A 19,869-nucleotide genomic window follows, 5' to 3' on the forward strand; every position below is an offset into this window, starting at 1 on the left:
AAATCATTGAATTGAGGGAAATTTTTAAAAATAATTGAATTTCGGAGAAGAATTTCATTATTTATAAAGATAATTGAAATTTTGACGAGAATTTTTCTTAATTTTTCAACATAATTGAATTTCTGCAAGGAATTTTATTACTTTTGAAAATAATTGAGTTATTGCGAAGAAATTTTTAAAAAATTTGTAAACAATTGAATTCCTGTGAAATTTTTATTATTTATGAAAATAATTAAATGTTTGTGTAGAATTTTATTAAAATAGTAGATATATTGAAAACTATTAAATTAATAAAAACTATTGATCGTAATTGAAATTCTGCCAAGAGTTTTATTTAAATTTTTTAAAATAATTAAATTTCGGAGAAGAATTTTATTATTTATCAATAATTGAAATTTTGTCTAGGAATTTTTTTAAATTTTTGAAAAAAAAATAAATTTTTTCGAAGAATTTTATTACTTTTGAAAATAATTGAATTTCTGCAATTATTTGTAATTTCTGCAAAATTCAATTGCATTAGTGTTTTTATAACTAAAAATCTTCTATAAATTCATAATTTTTAATAATTAATTAAATATTTTTTTTAAATATAACTAATTGCTGAAGAATTTGAATTATTAAAATTTTTCAAAAATCTAAGTTCTTTAAAATTTCTAAATTAAATTCATTCAAAAAAAGAAAACTTAATAAAAATTTAAATTAAAACCTTTTAAATTTCATCTAAACTTAACTCTTTTAAAATTAAATTAATTGTGAGATATTTAAGTGAAAGTATATTTATTAAATAATTTATGATTAATAATTTTATGATAGTTCTTCATAAGTTAAGTTATTCAAAAGAAATTATTATTGACAGAAATAGAAAAAATTGAAAGTTTTGTATTAGAATTCGTGGTAATTTCATAGTTTATGAGGCAAACAAAAAAGACACAAAAATTCAGAATTTTCTTATGAATTCTAAAAATTTAATTTTTTACAGTTCTTTTAATAAAAATCCCTGACTTTTCCCTGAGTTCTTTGACTGCCCTGACCTGTAGCAACCCTGTTATTTATTATTCCCGCAAAAAAACGAACTGAATAAAAATTGTTTAAAAGTAGGGGTACTGACAAAATTTCGAAAATAAAATTTCATTTTTGAGAGCAACTACAATTGAACTCTAATATTTCATTTACCACCTCGTTTCTCAGAAAAGAAAAAAATTTCTTCCAATGAATAATAAATAAATTAAATAACCGTCTAAATAAATAATTAATTGAAGAAGATCTGAAGATGGAGACAGAAACAAAATTCCAAAAAGCACTGGATCAAAAAATATATTGAATAATATATCAGATTCGCAAAAACCATTTTGCACATTTGTGGAATGGAGGTGTGTGAACCCCTGGCCAACAGTATATAAAGAGAGAGAGTGAGAGAGAGTGAGTGAATACCTTTTCTCCGCAATTTTTCCGCCACATTTGCCATTGTCTCGACAACAACAATACCATCGTTGCCTAGCGTGATGACATAAAAATATGTTCCAGTCCACCCCCGCGGCTTTTGCATGGTCACCTACCTATTGTCGCCACAAGCGAATATGAATTCGATGCTCGAATTAATTTAGAAAGACTAGAATTTGAGTAACGAGACGTAAATCACATTTTCGGTATATATATACAGTCAAACCAGAAAGAGAGAAAAAGGGACATATTTTATGTCCAAATGTCCTTTTTCCTCGCCATACATACATATTTGAGAATAAAAGAAAAACTGTCTTTGTATTTAATTTTTTTTTTTAAATTTGGGTAGAAGTTATATTACTGCAAAGCGAGCGGTCAATAAAGTGGACATTATTGCCCTGGGGCAATAATGGCCACTTTATTGACTACTTTATTGACACTTATTGCCCTAGGGTATTAATGGTTACTTTATACACCACTTTATTGACTATTATTACCCTAGGGCAATAATGGCCGCATTATTGACCATTATTGACCTAGAATTATATTATTTATTAAAAATTATATTACTGCAGAGCGAGCGGTCAATAAAGTGGACATTATTGCCCTAGGGCAATAATGGCCACTTTATTGACACTTATTGCCCTAGGACAATAATGTCCACTTTATTGACCATTATTTCCCTAGAATTATATTATTTATTAGAAATTATATTACTGCAGAGCGAGCGGTCAATAAAGTGGACATTATTGACCATTATTACCCTAGGGCAATAATGGCCACTTTATCGACCGCTGGGCTATAAGGGGGAACTTATCATGCTCATAATATAAAAGAGTGAGTTTCATAAAAATTATTCCCGTTTCTGTTGTAAATAAAAATATATAAAAATTAAAAGAAAGAGAACGAACGATTTTTTTCTCTATACTAAACATATAGAGTATGGAAAGAAGAAGAAGAAAAAAAAATTGAAAAAAAAGAAGAGGTAGACGTAGCGACTACAATTAAGCTGGTCTGTCCGTGGCTGAGTTGTTCCATTGAGAGAATTGGCTTGCCCAGGCAACCAACTATCGGGCAGAATTGAGAGTCTGAGAATAGAAGAGAGCGGTGGGGGGGTTTTGCAGATTATCAAGCATCAGTTGCTGGGAAGAATAAGCAACCGCCAACCGTCATTTAACTTTAACGCTCCAACTACCCCCTTTCTACCCCCTGGCAACCCTCGAGGACCAACGTCAGTCCACGCTAATTAAATCTGCCTATGTATTCTCCTAACTTTCCCCCTCTTCCTCGCCATTCACAAATACCTTACTTTTAGTTTGTACTCAATTCCTACCCACCCACCCCCCCCCCCCTTTCCTCTTTTTTCTTCTTTTTCAATATGAGAATGAGTCGATTAATTTCTTCTTTTTCTTGTTCTTCGAAATTCGAATTCTTATTTATTTATTTCTATTTTATGTTTATTCACTATGCGTAATTTTTTTCTAGTTTGTAAAAATAATATTGTTATTATTATTTATTAAATAATAAATATTAAAATATAATATATTTATATAAATATTGTTTATTATATAAAATATTAAAAAATTAATTAAATAATAATATTTATTATTAAATTTATTATTTATTTAGTGTTATTATTTTTACTAATAATAATTTTATCTAACTTGACAACTATTTATTTATTGAAGAAAATGTATTATTTATTTTATTCTTTTATTAATTTACATTTTTGTCTATTGATATGACTTGAAAAAAAAATTTTCTGCTTCAAAAAATTATTGTATTCTTATAAAGGCAACTTTATCTTTAATTTTCATTTTAAACGTTGCCTTTTGTCATAAAATTATTTCCTACTTTGAAAAAAAATAGTTTTAAGTAGTTTTTATCACTTTTACTACAGTTAAGAAGTAAATATTGCTTTACTATGACTTTATCTATACTCAGAATGACAAAAATTTTGCAAAAGCAATGCAATATCGAAAAAAAAATGTTTTTAATCAAAAAATAAATAGTCAACGAAAAAATATATTTAAATTAATTAAACGTAATTTTTATTGAATCAAACTTATTATGAAGACATTAAATATATTTTTTAATTGAATTAAACGTAATTTTTATTGAATCAAAATTATTATGTTTAATTAAAAAAAAAAAATTTTTGGTTGATTCTATAACAAAGAGATTATGATTATGTATAACAATATTATAACAATATTTCAATCAATTTTCTCCCTCTTTCTATATACAAAAGATAATTTTCTCTCCACTGAATAATTAACATTTAAAGCCAAATAATAAAAAAGAACTAATGAAAAAACTAAAAAAAAGTAATAAATAAACAATTTATAAAAATAACTAATAATTCAGGGTTGTCACAAAAATTTAATTTCGTTTTGTCCTGACTTTTCCCTGATTTTCAGACAAAATTTTGACTTTTTCCCTGACCCTAAAGAAAATTCTGATTCACTCTAAAAATTATTGGATACTCAAAAAAATATTCTATTTCTATTACATACATTTATTTACAAATTTCCTTAATTGTAAAATTATTCTAAAACACTTTTTAATTACATTATTATTTTCTACAGTTTTTAAATAAAATTATTCTTTAAATCAATTATTTTTAATATAATTTTTTTATAAAGTTCTTTTGATAATTTTCAAATTCATTTTTTTACAATTTAATTTTACGAAATTTCGATTATTCGGAAATTCTTTAATTAAATATAGGTACATTAGAAAATAAAAACTTGAAATAATTTTGAAAAAATTTCGATTAAGTTTTTTGAAAAAAAAATTAGTTCCATAGAATATTTAATTAAAAGTAGGAAAAAATAATATTTTCAAAGATTTTAATTTAAAACCTTTACAAAACTCAATTATTTCAAAAAATTTCAATTATTAGTAACTTCTCTAAAATTCAATTTTTATCTAAAACTTTAACTGAAATTAATTTTTTAAACAATTTTTATTAGAAAATTCTATTAGAATTCAACTATTTAAATACAAACATAGGTAATTTATTAAATTTTAATAAAATTTTTAAGAATAATTACATTTTTCGAGGAATTTGATTAAAATTGTATTAAATATAATTGAAATTCTACAATGAGTTTTATTCTTTATAAAAATAATTGAATTATTGCGAAGAATTATATAAAAAAAATTTGAAACAATTGATTTTTTTCGAAAAAATTTATGCAAATTCTATTTTTAATAATTGTATTCCTGTGAAATTTTTATTATTTAAAAAAAATTATTGAATATTCGTGTAGAATTTTGTGAAAATTGTTTTTATAAATAAATAAATTCTTTTGTGAAAATTTATTAAATTAATAGATTTACAAATTATAGAATTAAGAAAAAATTTTGAAAATAATTGAAATTTTGCTGTGAATTTGATTAGAATGCTTGGAAATAATAGAATTTTATTACTTTTGAAAATAATTGAATTCTTGTTAGGAATATTGTTATTTTTTGAAAATAATTGACTTCATCCGAATGATTTTATTATTTATCAAAATAATTAAATCCCTGAAAGAAATTTTAAAATTTATGAAAATAATTGAATTACTACGAAGAATTTAATGCCAAATTTTAAAACATTTGATTTTTTCAAATAAATTTATGCAAATTCTATTCTAAATAATTGAATTCGTGTGGATTTTTTTTTTAAATAATTGAATGTTCGTGTAGAATTTAATCAAAATTTTTGTTTAATAATTGACTTCTTTTAGGAAATTTTATTAAACTGGTAATATATTAAAAATCATTGAATTATGAATAATTTCCAAAAATAATTGAAATTTGTCCATAAATTTTATTAAGATTTTTGAAAATAATTGAAATCTTGTGATGAATACTATTATTTACGAAAATAATTAAATTTTGCAATGGATTTTGATTAAAATTTCTGAAAATAATTGAATTTTGTCGACGAATTTTGCAATTTACTTATAAAGATAATTGAAATATTCACAACATCTTTTTTTTAGATTTATTGAAAATAATTGAATTTCCGCGAAGATTTTTATTAATTTTGATAATAATTGAATTCTTATTATAAATATTGTTATTTTTTGAAAATTATTAAATTTTTTAATGAATTTTATAAAAATTCCTGAATATAATTAAATTTCGGCGAAGAATTTTGCTATTTATAAAGATAATTGAAATGTTGACGAGTAATTTTTTCAAATTTTTGAAAATAATTGAATTTATGGAAAGAATTTTAATTTTTATTAAGAATAGTTATAAATTCTGTCAAAGAATTGCGGTAAAATTTTAAAAATAGTAACTATTTTCAACAGAGTTGAAATTAAAATTAAAAAAAATATATTTGATTAACTGATTTATAAGTAATACCTAACTTTATGTCAGTTCTCCAATGGAATTAAGTTATTCAAAAGAAATTATTATTGTCAGAAATAGAAAAAATTGTGGGTTTTTTTTAGAATTCGTGGTAATTTCATAGTTTATGAAGCAAACAAAAAGGTACAAAAATTCAGAATTTTTTTATAAATTCTAAACATTTAATTTTTTACAGTACTTTTAATAAAAATCCCTGACCTGTGGCAACATTGATTATTTGATAAATAAATTATTTTTTATATAAGCATATTATTCTTTTTAGTCTGGAATTTTTGTATACTTTAAATAATTTGAATAATATTTTGAGGAAATTATTGAGTGGAAATGTGGCTTAATTGAGATTCTATTGGATCTAAACTTGACTAAAAGAAAATTCGGAAATAATGAAAATAAAAATAGTTGATTTAGGAAATCTTTCATAATTGAAAATAAAAATAAATTAAATGAAAGAAATTGAAAAAAGAAGTGAAAGAAAAAAAGAAATAAAATTGAAAAAAAGTGAAAAGCATATGGAAATAAATTAATAATGAATATCGGTACATAGAAGAATGAATAAAATGAATAAAATCGATATATAATGGGACATGGAGAAAAAAAGAAAAAAAAGAAAAAAAAGAAAAAGAAAGAAAAAAAAAGTACTTGAAAAGTCGAAGAATGGAAAAGGTTTGCTGATGAAGTAGAAAAGAATATAAGGGAGTGGGGTGTAATGAGAGTAACGTTATAAAGAGCGAGTGAGCTTTATACTTTCGGCTGCTGCGAGGTCGAAGACTATAGACTCTACTCTTTCTCTCTGTATGGGGGAAGAAGACGAAGATCCGCGACAACGAGGAAACAATGCGTCGACGTAACGACGAATGAATGGAGAAAGACGCGCGAGCCATCTCGTAGAACAATGCGCCGAAACAATACGCGGAAGAAGGACGCCACCACGTTACAATGTGGACAATAGGCAGATAGTTAGACAAAGATGAGACGAGTTTGTCAGTAATGGATTCGAGTGAAAGAGAGAGCGAAAAAATGAGTGGGTTGCTGTGCTGCGATTTCTGAAGCGTGCAAGCTTCTAAAGCTCCTCTCTCTCTCTCTTGTTAGCTCGTTCTTTTACGCGAGGTCAGAGATCTAATCAAAAATGGATCACGTTTCATTGTTTTGTTTAAAACAATCAGATTTTCATAAATCGATAAGGCATTGTTGTTCACTTCTTTTTTCTCCCTTATGTAAGCGTAAATTTTCTATAAGATTGTATAATTGTATATTGTATATTTTATTTCCGTGAAAATTTTAATGTTTCCTTTTTTTGTTCTGTTTGGAAAAATGGAATTATTGTCTTTTTTGTTTGAGGAGAAAAAATATCTCGAAGAGGAAATTTATTTTTAATGCCACTAGGGAATGTTTGATTCATTTCATTTATTTCGTTCATTTCGAGGAAATGATTTTCGAAATTTTTCCATCTTGAGAAGAAAAAAAAAAAACTTTTTTGAATCGAAAATTTTTTTCTGTTTGAGGAAGTATTTTTCAATGGAACTTTTCCCTGATTTTCAGAAAAAATTTTGACTTTTTCCCTGACCCTGAAGATTATTTTAATTCAATTATTTCCAAAAATCCACGCTATAATGCTTTGAATATTTATTTATAATTTAAAATTTTAAGTAAAATTAATTTTTTTAACAATTTTTATTAGTAAATTATTCGAGAATTCAATTATTTAAATACAAAAATAAAAAAATTTATTAAATAATTGAATTTTTATGAAGAATTTTATCAAATTTTTTTTTTAAATAATTGAATTCCTTCGGCGAATTTAAAAAAAAATTTAAGAATAAATGCAACTTTCTATCATGGTATTTAAAATTGTACAAAAAATAATTGAAATTCTGCGATAAGTTTTATTATTTATGAAAATAATTGAATTCTTGCAACAAATTTTATTAAAAAATTTGTTTTTAGAATTGAATTTCAGTGAAGAATTGTATTTGTGAAAATAATAAAATTCCAGAGAAAAATAATATTATTTATGAAAATAATTGAATTCTTGTGACGAATTTTATTCAAATTTTTTTAAATAATTGAATTCTTGAGAAAAATTTGATTATTTATAAAAATAATTGATTTCTTGTGCAGAATTTTATTTCAATTTTTTTAAATAATTGAATTCACATAAAAAAATGTATTATTTGTGAAAATAATTGAATTCTTAAGAAGAATTGTATTGAAAATAATTGAATTATATAGGAAAATTTTATTAAAATTGCAATTTCATTAAGTAAATTTTGTAAAGAATTTTGTCAACATTTTGTTAAATAGTAGAATTTATAAAAGAAGTTTATTTAAAATTTTTGAAATAATTGAATTTCTCAGAACTATTTTTTTTTTCAATTCTCTGAATATGTTTGAATTTCTTCGAGAAACTTGATTAAAAAATTAAAAATAATTGAATTGGTGAGAAGAAATTTATAAAAAAAATTATAAGTAATTGAATTTCTGTGAAATTTTTATTAATATTTTGTTTAAATAATTGAATTCTTGTGGAAAATTTTATTAAAATAGTAGATATTATAAATAATTGAAATGAGAACAATTTTTGAAAATAATTGAAATTTTGCCAAGAATTTTTTTTAATTTTTTGAAAATAATTGAATTTTGGAGAACAATTTAATTATTTATAAAAATAATTGAAATTTTGAGGAGAATTTAAAAAAATTTTTAAACATAATTGAATTCTTTCGACGAATTTTAATAAAATTTTTGAAAATAATTACAGTTTTTGAGGAATTTGATTAAAATTGTAATTAAAAATAATTGAAATTCGGCAATGAGTTTTAATATTTATGCGAAAATAATTGAATATATTGCGAAGAAATTTTTAAAAATAAAATTATATAATTACGGGGACTAACATCCCTTGATTATTTTTGAAAAAATTTAAATAAAATTCTTTAAAATAATTTAATTATTTTGAATTGAATGTAAAGAAATTTCAATTATTTAAAAAATTTTCAATTATTTATATATATGAATTCAATTATCTTGAAACAATAGGACTGAAAAATTTCAAAAATCATATTTTTCAGAATTTTCAAAAAAAACTTTGCAAAAATTCAATTCTATTAAAAAATTTTAAATGTGTATCTGTTTTTAAATTAACTAATAAAAATTTGAATTATTAATCTTCGCACTAAGAAACATGAATACATTAGAATTATATGACTCTGTAAACAATTATTTATCAATTATTAAATTAAAATACTTTGAAAATTCGATTTATTAAAAAGTTTTTAATGAAATTCTTTAACAAATTTAATTATTTTCAGTTTAATTTCACAAAATTTCTAATTATTCGATAATTTTTTTAAAATTTATTTACATACTAGATTTCAATCAGTGACTGATTTTTTACTATCAAATTATTTTTAACTAATTCAAATTTAGAAAAAAGTATAAATGTCTATAAAAATCCCGGCTATTTCTCGGTTTTCCCGGTTAGTAGACATCACGTTCTATATGTCATTTAACATAGATTCATTTTGAGTTGCAACAAAAATGAGTCAAATTTTTTTCTGTGATATTGAAAAACGTTTATTATGGGAGAATCCACTGAAGAGAATTAAAAAGTGGGACGAAGGGGGAGGGGGGGGGGGGTTAAAAATTAGTCGAGAATGACTTCTAATGAATATTTGAAAACAACTTAAAAAATGATTTTCTTAAAGGGAAAAAATCCACATGAATGAAGAATTGAAAAGCAAAAGAAAAACAAGCGATGAAAAGTAGTTTTGCTTGTAAAACTTTTTCTTTTCGATGGACAATAAAGGAAGGAAGGAAGGAAGGAAGGAAGAAAGAAAGGATGATGCAAAGGGTGGTATGTCCTCTCACGGGAACATTAATCGTCGAGTACCTTCTTTAATCTATTCTGCGCTTTTTCGAATGAAGAACTGAGAGAAACGCTTAAAGCAGTCCGCGGGGTCGAGTCTCGTCTACGATGTGCTTTATGATTGAACGAGAGACCCCGGGATGAGTTAACAATGTGTGGGAGCGAGAAGGAGAATGTCAAGTGGACATTGTTGACGGTGACAATGCCGCTGAAATTGCCGGAGAACAAAGAGGTCTTATGATGACGCTGCTGGGCGAGCGAGCGAACGAGCGAATTGAGCGAAGCTGGACAACTCTCTCTCTCTCTCTCTCTCTCTCTCTCACTCACTCAATACTTCCGTCCCTCTTCCACTTTTCGCTCTGTTTCCCTCTTCTGTATCGCTATTTCCTACTCTTGTTCTCTCCTCTCCGTTGGCACTGGATCGACCCCGCGAATCATACCACCTGTATGTTTGAGGGGTTCGGCGAATTGAATTATCATTTTCTTTTATCAACACTTTTATCAACATTATTTTTTAGTGTCAAATTATCCCCCTTTTTTCTATTTTCACTCTCTTTTATTTTCTTCTTTAAATGAAATTTAGAAAAAAATTACAATTTTTGTAAATTTCTTTTTCTTTAATTTCCGACTCAATGTTTTGTGACCCACTTTCTGTTGACAGCAATTATTATTATTCGAATTAATTTATTGATATATATTCTTCGGGGAAAAACATTCTTTAGTTATCTTATTTTTATAGTGCGGATTCGTTTACCAATTTGAATTAGTAACTAATTACTAATTACTTATAATACTTACTAATTTTTAGTAGTTTTTTTACTAATTGCTAGTAGAAAATTACTAATTCAATTAGTAGAACATATTTTTTACTATTTCAAATTAGTAAATTTTCTACTAATAATTAGTAAAAAAAAAACTATTAAAAATTAGTAAAAATAGTTACTAATTCAATTGGTAAACGAATCCGCACTATTTCATTAGTAGAAAATTACTAATTCAGTTTTAGGGAGGGACTTTTCCAAGTTTTCCATGTGAAAAAACGAAATTTTTCCAGATTTTTAAAACTACATTTGTTAACAACAAAAATTTTATTTAAAAAAAATCCACTTAATTCAATAATATTTTTTTAAAAAAAATTAATTTTGTTTTTCCCTGACTTTCCCTTGAATTCCAGACAAAATTCTTACTTCTCAATGACATTAAAGAATATTATGATTCACTACAAAAATTATTACTCAGAAAAATGTTCTATATTGCTTTTCTTTTTAAATAATTATTAAATCATTATTATTTTTCCATAAGAATTAAGATTTTCAAAAATTTCAAATTCAAACTTTTTTGAAATAAAACAATTTAAAAAAAAATTGTTATAAAACAAGAAGAAATCGATCACTCCGAGTCTTCGACTCGGAGCAATCGATATCTTCTTGTTTTATAATAATAATAATTAAAGATGACCGACTAATAAAATCATTATTTTATATTACAAGAATATTGTTACTGTAACTTCATAAAAATTATCCTCATTTCAATTCAATTATTTTTTTTAATTTTTAACTAAAATTCTTCTTTAAATTAATAATTTTTAAAAAATTTCTTTGAAAATTTCCAAATCCTTTTGTTTACAATTCAATTTTACGACATTTCATCGATTATTTGGAAATTATTCTTCAATTAAATATATATTAGAAAATAAAAATTTTAAATAATTACAAAAAAGATCCATTAAACTTTTTTAAAAAAATTAAATCTTCATTTTTCGAGAAATTACATTAAAGTTGTATTAAAAATAATTGAATCTCTGTAAAAAAAAATTTGATTGAATTGAGAAAAGTTTTTGAAAATAATTGAAATTTTGAAAAGAATTTTATTAAAATTTTTAAAAATAATTGAATTTTGAAGATTTACTATTTAAGAAGATATACCTAATTGAAATTTTGACAAGAATTTTTTTAGACTTTTGACAATAATTAAATTTCTGATTAAATTCAATTTGATTAAAATTTTTGAAAATTATTTAATTCTTTTAAGAAATTTAATTAAAAATGTATGTATTCTTAAGAGGACAGCTGTGCTGCCGAAACGTAAAAAGAATTGAATTTCTTTTATTTTAATTTTCCTTGACTCGGAGTGATCGTTAATTTTCATTATTTATTAAATTCCATTAAAATTGTATTCAAAATAATTGAAATTCAGAGATGAGTTTTATTATATAATAAAAATAATTGAATTCCTTGTAAAAAATGTAAATGTAAAAACTTTTTTCAAACAAAATTATCCAAATTCTATTTTTAATAAAATTGAATTCCTGTGAAATTTTCATTATTTTAGAAAATAATTGAATATTCGTTTAGAATTTTTGTCAAAATTGTCTTTAAATAATTGAATTCTTTTGGGAAGTTTTATTAAACTGGTAGAATAATGAAAATCATTGAATAAGGGAAAAAAATTTTTAAATAATTGAAATTTTGCAAAGAATTTTATTAGATTTTTTAAAAATATTTGAAATCTTGCGATAAATACTATTATCTACGAAAATAATTGAATTTTGCAATGAATTTTATTAAAATTCCTGAATATAATTGAATTTCGGCGAAGAATTTTGCTATTTATAAAAATAGTTGAAATGTTGTCGAGAGTTTTTTTTTTTAATTTTTGAAAATAATTGAATTCTTTTGGAAAATTTTATTAAAATAGAAGAATATTGAGAATCATTTAATTAAGAAAAATGTTTGAAACAAATTGAAATTTTATCATAAATTTTATTAAAAATTTTGAAAATAATTAAATTCTTGTGATGAAAACTATTATTTATGAAAATAATTGAATTTTACCAAAAATTTTTTTTAAAATTCCTGAAAATAATTGAATTTTGTCGAAGAATTTTGCTATTCATTTATATAAAGATAATTGAAATGTTGACGACAACTTTTTTTAGATTTTTTGAAAATAATTGAATTCTTGTGATGAATATTGCTATTTATGAAAATAATTGAATTTTGTAATCAATGTTATTAAAATTCCTGAAAATAATTAAATTTTGTCGAAGAATTTTGCTATATATTTATGAAGATAATTAAAATGTTAACGACAATTTTTTGTTTCAGATTTATTGAAAATAATTGAATTTCTGCGAATATTCTAATTAATTTTTGAAAATAATTGAATTTCTGTGAAGATTTTTATTAATTTTAAAAATAATTAAATATTCTTATGATGAATATTGTTATTAATGAAAATAATTTAATTTTGCAATGAATTTATTAAAATTCCTGAATATAATTGAATTCTGGCGAAGAATTTTGCTATTTATAAAGATAATTGAAATGTTGATGAGAGTTTTTTGAAAATAATTGAATTCTTGTGATGAATATTATTATTTATAAAAATAATTGAATTTTGTAATGAATTTTATTAAAATTCCAGAAAATAATTTAATTTTGTCGACGTATTTTGCTATTTATTTATAAAAATCATTTAAATGTTGACATTTTTTTAAAGATTTTTTTTAAATAATTGAATTTCTGCGAAGAATTTTATTTATTTTGAAAATAATTGATTTCTTCTGATGACTATTGTTATTTTTTGAAAATAATTGAATTTCTATAAAGAATTTTAATATTTAATATTGAAAGTTTTTTTTTAAATTCGTGGTAATTTCATAGTTTATGAGGCAAACAAAAAGACACAAAAATTCATAATTTTCTTATAAATTCTAAACATTTTATTTTTTTCCAGTATTTTTAATAAAAATCCATGACTGTTCCCTGACCTATGGCAACCTTGATTATTTGATAAATGAATTATTTTTTCTATTAGCACATCATTCTTTTCAGTATATGATTTTTTATATTTTAAATAATTTGAATAATATTTTGAGGAAATTATTGAGTGGAAATTTGGCTAAATTGAAATTCTACTGAATCTAAACTTGACTAAAAAAAAATTTGGTGAAAAAGGTTCAGTTAAATTTTTACAATTTTTCTGTATAAAAATTCTAATGAATTTACTGCTGATTTCACTGAATTCAGAGTAAAAGTTAGAAGAATAATAAGTGTGTAAATAAATTTAGTTTAGTGAGAAAATTCTACTAAATCTAATATAGTTAATTAAAAGAAAACCTTTTTAGAGTTAAAAATCGAGCATCATACAGCTACAGAAATGAATGAAAAAAAATGAATCCAAAAACGTATTTATAATATAAAGTTTTTTGGAAAAATTTTGAAAAAGTCGATTAATCGAAAAGTTGAAGGGGTTGAGGGGGCAAGAGTGGTTGGTGCTATCCAGTATAATAATAATAGGAAGACTGGCATAGACTAGAGTTAGCCTGGGGCTTTCCTTTGTCATTGAACGAAAGGCTTTGTACCGATTATCTGCATATGCTGCCGAGTACGGCTTTTCAGCTCTCACCCTCTCTCTCTCTCTCTCTCTCTCTCTCTCTCTCTCCTTTTCTCTCTGTGTTGCTCCATGAATCTACACAGGAGAGACACCCTGTATACACATACCCACCCAAGTCAGTTGCTTTGAAGGCTCTCGAGTCTAGTTTAGTGTAATCCTACATTGCTTTATGTACCCTTTACTATTACACACAACTCCTTTCGATGGCGATGGACGCAGAGACAAATCTCAATTTCACTATTAAACGAGTCTTCTCTCGAGTCAAAGAAAAGTTTCTCCATTTACTTCTACATTGATTCCCTCAAAAAGTTTACATCGAAAAAAAGTAAATAAAAAAAAAGTTTTTGTATTAAAAAAAAAAATTTTGTTTATTTAACCTGAATTTATTATTTAATAATTTCTTTATTTAATTTAATTACAAAAAAGTATAATTTAAATTAGTATTTAGTTCTACTGAATTTTTTTTATACAAAAAATATAAATTTCAGCAAACTTTCCATTCACTAGAAAACAATAAATTAGAAAAAGATTTTACAGAAAAATTTTCCCTTTAATTGAATTTTTTTAATTCGTCGACAATATTTATTTCAACAAAATATTTTTATAGCGAAATTTTCATTTTCTCAAATTTCTATTTAGATAATTTTCCTTGTGCTAAATATTTTGTTCAATTTCCATTTAGCTTAATTTTCCTTTCATCGAACATTATTTCAGCAGAAAAAAATTTTACCCAAAAATTTCCATTTCATTCAGAATTAATGTAGTAGAAAATTTTTAGGTATAAATTTTTATTTGACAGAATTGAACCAAAAATTTTAAATATAATTTATTAAACAGAATTTCCACACTGTAAATATTTCCCTTCGGACTAATTTTTATATTTAACATAATATTCTTGCAACGAAAATTGTATTTAACCAAATTATCATTTAAACCAAATTTTCTTAAAAGGATAAAATTTGCATTTAAACAAAATTTTCTTAAAAGGATAAAATTTTCATTCAGCCAAATATACATTCAGCTAAATTTTCCCTTCATTAAGAATTAATTTTTCCTAAATTTCGTGTGAATTTATTTTACCAAAAACCTAATAGACTAATATCTCCCGAATTTTTCGCTGACAAACTTTTGTTACAAAGTTTATTAATTGATAAAAAAAAACAACAAAACAACACAAGCAACGAAAGTAGGTCATTGAAATCGCGTGCGGTGGGTATTGTGGGAGGGAGAAGAGAGAGGGGGGGAGAATATTCTGAAGTATATAGAAAAGAGGAACGTGTATAAAAACTTTTTCTAAAGATCGTAATTATGAGTATAATGGTGCAGTTATAATAAAAAAAGAAAACGAAAGAAGAAGGAAAGAAAAAATTAAAAATAATCTGGTCTCTTGCCAGGAAAGCATGGAATCGCGAACCACTTTTCTTTAGCCGCGCACAGTATCGGCCATCATACCCAAGTTCCATTCGCTCGTGGAAAAGAAATAAAGAGCTTTGTCGCCGCAGTATCAAAAGCTTGAATGACGCGACGATGAAAGAAGAGAGAGAGAGAGAGAGAGAGAGAGAGAGAGAAAGAAAGAGAGAGAGAGAGAGAATATCGGCACAAGAAACAGTACTGTGAATACTGAAAAGAATGAGCTCTCTCTCTCTCTCTCTGAGTGGAAGAAAAGTTCCTATGAAAAGGAGTATAAGCAGTAACGGTAACTTTACTAAAGAAAATGTTACAAAAACATATATATAAAATATATTTCAAACGAAAAAAATTCCCAAGAATTTGAATTTTTTCTGATTCTCAAATTTTAGAAAAAACAAAATTCGGAAATTTTTTTTTTTTTAATTTTAAATATTTTTATTAGAATTTTATTTAGCGTTAATATTCAATAAATAAATAAATATCAAAATTAAATATTCAAAATATTATGGAAAACACACCTAGAAAAAATTTTATTTAAACCAAATATATTTTATTTAAGTTCAAAAAACGTATATTTATTTCAATAGCCAACTATAGGACATTTATTTGTTTTAAATAAAACTTTTATTTAACCAAATAAAAAATCTAGTCGGTTCTGAGCAGGGCTTGAACCAGTATTTAAAAATATGGACTTTACGGACAAAAATAAATCCAGTCCGAGTCAATTAAGAGAAAATTTTACTTAACACAATAAATTAAATTTTCCATAAATATATAAAACATGAAGATATCGATAACTCCGAGTCTTCGAGTGATAACATTATTATCAATTTAATTATTATTTTCAAGAATTCTTAATTAAAATTCTTCTTTAAATCGATTATTTTTAATAATTTTCGAAAAAGTCTTTTGACAATTTTTAAATCCATTGGTTTACAATATTCAATTTTACGAAATTTCAATTATTCGTAAATTCTTCAATTAAATAAATATTAGAAAATAAAAACTTCAAATAATATTTAAAAAAAATTCAATTGAACTTTTTCAAAAATATTTATTACACAATTCAATTATTTTGCTTTTCATATTCTTTTATTATATCAAAATTTTAAATGAAATTCATTTTTAAATTAATTTTTAATAGAAAATTTAACGAGAATTCAATTATTTAAATACAAAAATAAATAATTTAATGAATAATTGAATTTTTTCGACGAATTTTAATAAAATTTTTAAGAATAATTACATTCTTCGAGAAATTCGATTAAAATTGTATTAAAAATAATTGAAATTCGGCGATGAGTTTTATTATTTGTGAAAATAATTGAATTTCTAAGATGAATTTTATTATTTTTGAACAATATTTAATGTTTGCGAAGAATATTATTACTCTTGAAAATAATTAAATTTCTTCAATAATTTGTAACTTTTCCAAAATTAAATTTTTTTTCGTCTTTTTAACTAAAATTCTTCTATAAATGCATTATTTTTAGTTAAAAATATGAAAAATTCAGATTTTCAAAGATTTTAATTTGAAACCTTTTCAAAATTGAATGTTTCTTAAACTTGAATTATTATATAGAATTTTATTAATAAATTTTTAAATAATTGCGAATTCTTTTGACGAATTTTAATAAAATTTTTAAAAACAATTACATTTTTCGAGGAATTTGATTAAAATTATATTAAAAATAATTTGAAATTCTGCAATGAGTTTTATTATTTGTGAAAATAATCGAATTTCTAAAAGGAATTTGATTGTATACGAGAATAATTGAATCCCTGTAAAAATTTTATTATTTATGAAAATAATTGAATGATTACGAAGAAATTTATAAAAAATTTGTAAATAATTGAATTTCTGTAAATTTTTTATTATTTTATGAAAATAATTAAATGTTTGCCTAGAATTTGATTAAAATTTATTTTTAAAATAATTAAATTCTTTTGGAAAAATTTATTAAAATAGTAGATATTAAAAATCATTGAATTGGGGAAAATTTTTTAAAATAATTGAAATTTTGCCAATAATTTTATTAAAATTTTTGAAAATAATTCAATTTCGGAGAAGAATTTAATTATTTTTAAAGATAATTGAAATTTTGACTAGAATTGTTTTAAATTCTTGAACATAATTGAATTTCTGCGAAAAATTTTATTGTTTTTGAAAATAATTGAATTTCTGCAATCATTTGTAATTTCTCTAAAATTTTCCAAACTATATAGTACAATTTACGAGCTTTTTCTCTTTTCTTATTCAAATTACGGTCTTTACGGACGTTTTTTCAAAAAAACTGATTTTTACGTACTTCAAGCAAATTTACGGATATTTAAGGGATTTTCGGACCTTGTTCGAGCCCTGCTCTGAGTCAAATATATCTTTTCTCTAGGTGCAATAAAATAATAATAACAATAATAATAAATTTATAATAAAATTAATTATTCTTAAAATTATCATTATTTTATTTATGATAATTATAATAATTACCTACATGGTTTAATTACTATAATTCTAAAGTATTATAATTATTATTATATTTATTTTATATTTTTTTTTTGTTTTACTTAGGCCAGTAAAAATTTTGATAAGAATTTTGAAAATTATAAAAGCGAAATTGTGGAAATATTTCTTTTTTTTTAAGTTAAGCAATGTATTTTTATTATATTAATTTTTTTCTTACCAACAATATTGAAGTACAAATTCACTATGAAACATAAGTTGACCTTCCGCTTTTTTTATACTATAATTCTCGTGACTGTGTATTGACAAGAATGATAAAGATTATACAAAATATTTTTTAACAATTTAATAAAGAAAATGCATAATTATTTTTTTTTTCTTTATCATTGAAACTTTTATTCTACAACTTTAAAAGTTTTTTTTTGTTACCTATGTTAAGATTTTTTTTTTAAATTTACAAATATTATAGTTACAAAAAATTACATTACGAAATTTTTGTTTTGGTAAAAAAATCCATTATATGAAACACATTTTTTTTCTTGTAAATAAGATTTGGATATATTTTCTTTTTGGAGTCATATTTCTTTTGGTGTAAAAAAATTCCCTTTGGGACTATTTTATTCTAAATAAAATTCCATTGTGAAATATTATTTTCTGAACAAAAAATAAATATAGCAAAAATAGGTACTCGTCCTATTAATATTAAAAATTAAAAAAAAAAATATAAATGTAAATAAACTAATAAACCAAATATTTAGGAAAAAATTACAAAATTAATTAAGTTTGTAATTTAATTTAATTTAGTAAGTTACAAAAAAAATTTTTAAGCGGTTGTTAAAGTATTACGTAAGCATATTTGGTGAAGGAGGGTGACTCTTATTCGATTATATTTTCTAAAGCAAAGGATGAGGGGTGTGTATTTAGAATTTTACGTAAGATTATTTTAAAATTTAAACATAAAATTATTCCATACTTTTTGATTATATAAATTCAATTTTTCGGAAAAAAATGGAGGGGGAATGAAAGAGAAATCTTACGTAAAAAAAAGAGGGAAGGGGTCTATAAAAATCTTACGAGCGCTTAGAGGGAGAATAGGGGGAAGAGTGAAAAACATAATACTTGAATAGCCCCCCTTATTTTAATCTTAATTTTGAATTATTTATTTATTTGCTTTATAAAATTTTTTATTTTTTTTTTTTTTGACCTTTTTAGAAAGAAAAATAATAATTGTATATTTTAGGCACGCATGATCCGCAAGTACCCAGCGTCATTGATCTTACGGAAGTAAATGTTCACCCTCGATTTGGCAAAGCCGATTACGAGCGACACACGTATACATATATATAAAGTATATAATTTAGTGCTCTTTTCTTTTTATTTCTCCTATACCTAGAAAAGTCCACGCGGTGATAAAAAAAAGGAAAAAAAGAATACGAGGGACGTTGAAGAGAAATGTGAAAGCAGAAAATATTCTTGTACCTAGAAAAGCTTTTTGGTTTCCCGTTGACGAAGCTTGCCGTTCTTTTCCCGAGTCATGCATTTTTTAATAATAATTTTTATTATCGAACAATAAAAACAATGCTGTTTTTCTATCTTAGAAAAAAATTTTAAAAATCCAATATTTATTTTACACAAACAAAATTTCTAAAAATGTAAATTTTTAAGGTAGATAAATATTTTAAGGCTCAGATAAATTTCAAGGTTTGTTTTTTTAATATTTGTTTTTTAATTTTAAATAATTTATTATATAAGTAGATTTCCTTATTTTTTTACTTTTCAATAAATTTTCAACTCTATATTTTATAAATAAGTTTGGTAAATATTTTTTTTAAGCCTTCCACAATTATTTAATAAATTATTTTTTCGATTTTTGGAAGACGTGTAGAAGGTGAAAGAAAGTACTTATTAGCAAAATTTAATCAAT

Source organism: Leptopilina heterotoma, unplaced genomic scaffold (genome assembly GCF_015476425.1).
Source record: "Leptopilina heterotoma isolate Lh14 unplaced genomic scaffold, ASM1547642v1 Lhet_365, whole genome shotgun sequence".
In the NCBI taxonomy this organism is placed as follows: Eukaryota; Metazoa; Arthropoda; class Insecta; order Hymenoptera; family Figitidae; genus Leptopilina; species Leptopilina heterotoma.